A 3979-nucleotide genomic window follows, 5' to 3' on the forward strand; every position below is an offset into this window, starting at 1 on the left:
AATCGATTTCGATTCGGTTAGGTTAAACCGGTCGGTTAAAATCAATTGGAAATCGGTTAGGATAAACCGGATTAATTAATTAATTAATCAATTAATTAATTAATTAAATAATTGATCTTTGACCAGCGGGTTGACTTTTCCGTAAATACCCGTTTTAAACCGTTCGAAAGGCGTTCTGACTCGAAATTTCGATCTGATTTCAGATTTGGAGTCCATTTGAGCAGCTGGAGTTCATATATACCACTTCTCTTCATTGCTAAGGTGAGGGCTACTCCGTTAAATCCCGAGCTAGTTTAGTACTACCGTTATGGAAAGTTTAGTTTCGAAACATGATCCGTCTCTGTGAATCGAGTCTGTTTGAGAGTCTTGCTTGTTTATTATTATTATTGATTGTTAAACCGGAAATAGGATAATAGAGGATTCAACGGTTGATTGAAATGATTGATGTTAAGAATTGTTATATATATGTATATATATATACGAGTCCATGTTTTGGAGATTTGCGGGGTGCAGAGACGTTTGCACTGGCTGCCTATGTTTGAGGAGTTTTGCGGGGTGCAGAGACGTTTGCACTGGCTGCCTATGTTTGAGGAGTTTTGCGGGGTGCAGAGACGTTTGCACTGGCTGCCTATGTTTGAGGAGTTTTGCGGGGTGCAGAGACGTTTGCACTGGCTGCCTATGTTTGAGGAGTTTTGCGGGGTGCAGAGACGTTTGCACTGGCTGCCTATGTTTGAGGAGTTTTGCGGGGTGCAGAGACGTTTGCACTGGCTGCCTATGTTTGAGGAGTTTTGCGGGGTGCAGAGACGTTTGCACTGGCTGCCATGTTTGTGGAGATTTGCGGGGGTACAGAGACGTTTGTACTTACGACGCCTTAGAGATTTGCGGGGTGCAGTGTGGACTACTGTGCTAGCGACGCCTGTAAAGTATATATATCCTTATGAGGAAATGTGATATGCTATTATCGCATTGGTTGTATCATGTCTAGTCCACTAGACATATGTGATTGTTCTGTGTGGTGTAATAGGCACCGTGATTGTCTCGTGCTAGAGCTAGGCCTACATAGTTGTAGTGCTATGAACTGAGTCAGTGGTTTGCGGTTTAGCATCCCATACCTCACTGGGCGATTCCCCTGTCGCTCACCCCTCCTTATTTCCCCCTTTCAGGTGAGACCGATGAGCAGGAGTGATTTTTCGGACCGGTGCTATTGGGCTTTTGGGCTTCTATCGTTTTATCGATTTTATCGTTATCGGGCCTCTAGGCCTTTGGACTTTTATCGTTATGGTATTTCGTATTTTGGATTCTCGGTTTATGTCGTACCTTATGTTTCGGATTTTAATTTATATTATGGAATTCATGCGTGGATGTGGACTTTCAAATATTTATATATGGATATTTCAGATATTTGTATTTATCGAAGTATTTTTACTATTTCGAAAGTGACGGGTGTCACACTTTCAATCTAAGAAAATTGAACCTGTAAGTCCTAGATCAATGCAACTCTAAGTTTTTATTATCATTTATTGTTTAAATGAGTGTTAGATTTCAAAAAACCCTAAATTTCCCAATTTTCTCATCCATTTTCCTGTAGTATTGTGTTTCTCTACCTCGGGTTTATAGAATTTGGTTATGAGTCATATTGTGTTTTTTTTTCACTGTTTGATATAAAGAACTTACTTCTAGAGATGAGTGGTTTATCGCTTTCAGGTAATTGATTGAGTTTTGTGCGTTACTTAACTGATGAAATTGATTTGCTTTTGTTTGTGAATTATAGGGATGTTTCAGACAGAACATAATTGGCGTTACTATCTATGCTTCCTTAGGAGAGGATGCTTTAATTTACTCACTCAATGTGGTTGGTGTGTAAGTTTGTTTTTGTTACGTGAATTACAGGGATGTTTCAGACAAACCAATGCCTCGAGGGGAGATTGTGGTTGGTGATAACAGTGTAACAGCAGGTTACTTCAACAATCAAGCAAAAACCGATGATGTTTACAAGGTAGTTGAGCAGAGGCAGCTTTGTTTCAAATAATTACGTTGACAACATTATGGTACACACAGACCCAATGAACAGCTACTGTGTAGCTCTTGTTGTAGCATCATACGGAGCATTAGAGAAATGGGGCAGAGCAAGCAGGAGTTAAATACAGCGACTTCTCTGAGCTATGCGAGAACGGTGATGCAGTAAACAAGGTTCAACAACCTCTTACCAAGGCGGCAAAAGTAGAAAAGTTTGAAATTCCAGCAAAGATAAAGTTATTGCCGGAGCCGTGGACATCAGAGTCGGGACTAGCACAGCTGCTCTCAAGATAAAGAGGGAGAAAATAAAGGCCAAGTTCAAAGATGAACTCCACAAGCTGTAAAAAGTCTTATCTATTACTTATGAGTTGTGACAAACTTCATGTACTTAGGGTTTTGACTTTACTTTTACTAATAAAGTTTGATCATGATGGGGTTGTTTTCTCCCCTTTTAATACAATAATTTTCATTCCAACTTGATATAACGGAGCAATTTAAGAGATTAAAATCAGTGTGAGTACTCAATAAAGATATGCAAGGACATGATGAAGTAGTCACCATCAATCGAATTGTGATAGTGAGCATTGACTTTGCTATTTGGGTCAGATGGTGCAGAATATATGGGAGTAATCATCAATCAAATAATCCTACAAAGAATTATACCCATTCATGCGACTGCGACAAGAGTTAGTGCAGTAGTTACTTTTAATATCTGGACATTCAAAGGTCATTGTCGAAGTTCAGACACCACAAAAGGACAGGCGAGTTTTACTGTATAATGAACGAAAGGGATAAAAAAATTAGTCTATATAATGTATACCAAGACTTCAACTCTCTAAAACTCCGCAACAACGGAAGCCATTTGAAATGATGATGGTTACAAAGGAAGCCAACTTGATAATAAAAGAAAAGAGGGATGAAAGAGATGACGACAATAACAAAAAAAATTAGACCTAATTCTGATCTGAATAACACTAAAAATAAACCAGATTCGAAATTAAGATAAACCGGATTTAATTTAACATTAAATTATGTTTGGTTTATACAAACCAAGATTTCTGTCAAAAAGTCTACCACCACGTAAAATTAAAAATCTACCAACCATTTTAAGTCGGATATATAAATCTGTCATAAAAAAACAAGTCGTACATAAGAAAATAAGTCGGTACATAAGAAAATAAGCTGACCACAAAAATCGATCATTTGTAACAAATATGCCACTTCATTCGCCAGACATATTCTTAAAAATCTGTTTTCTATTCAAATCGTACAATTAACTCTATCATGGCAATAAATCTGACATTTCTAAGTAAGTCTGACACCACTTTAACGATAGATTTATTTTTCTAAACAGATTTTATAAACAGATTTATTACTCGATAGATTTATTTTTTTGAAAATAAATCTGCCGACGACCAAATGGTAAGGGTACTTTGGTAATATTTTTTTTTTGTTATAACTATAGATAAGGACAATTTCGACCAGAAAAATATTCTAATAATTTTTGAAAAATATGAGTCATTCTAGTAATAACACAATTAATTTGAGTCATTTTAGTAAATTTCCCTTAATTAAATGTAGCATAGAAGATCATTAAGGCTGAAACTTGTAAAATATTTAGGAATTGATGAAATTAAATATAAATGGAATGGTAGAAATGAAATACAACAAAAATGGAATAGAACTCATTCCATTCATTCATAACAAAAAAATTTTTTGAATAATTTTCTTTATATATATTTTTTGTTGTGAAATTGTTAAATGGTGAAATATTTTTTGGAATTAATAGAATAAGTCATTCCACATCATTCCATTCAAAAAATCATCAATCCAGTTGCATCCTAAGACTATTATGAAAAATGGGAGACGCGATAATTAGTTTGCGATAAGAGTCACCCAAAACGAAGCATTGAGTAATTGATTCACTTGTTCGGTTCTATCATATTTTGTAGATTCTATTTAT

General features: G+C 36.0%; 1 long non-coding RNA gene across 4 annotated transcripts in view; it reads left to right on the top strand.

The window, feature by feature from the left end:
- LOC106339944 overlaps positions 1-2447 on the top strand; it is a 5019-nt gene extending 2572 nt beyond the window's left edge. Inside the window, exons 1-2 of one of the 4 annotated variants that reach the window (XR_001269261.1) lie at positions 1452-1476; positions 1891-2447. This is a non-coding gene — a long non-coding RNA (uncharacterized LOC106339944). Of the gene's footprint in view, positions 1-1451; positions 1477-1771 lie in introns of those variants that run through there. The other 3 variants (XR_001269260.1, XR_001269258.1, XR_001269259.1) reach the window with 3 other exon arrangements.
- The last annotated feature ends 1532 nt before the right edge of the window (positions 2448-3979 follow it).

The sequence above is a fragment of the Brassica oleracea genome, chromosome C4, assembly GCF_000695525.1.
Source record: "Brassica oleracea var. oleracea cultivar TO1000 chromosome C4, BOL, whole genome shotgun sequence".
NCBI classification, from domain to species: Eukaryota; Viridiplantae; Streptophyta; class Magnoliopsida; order Brassicales; family Brassicaceae; genus Brassica; species Brassica oleracea.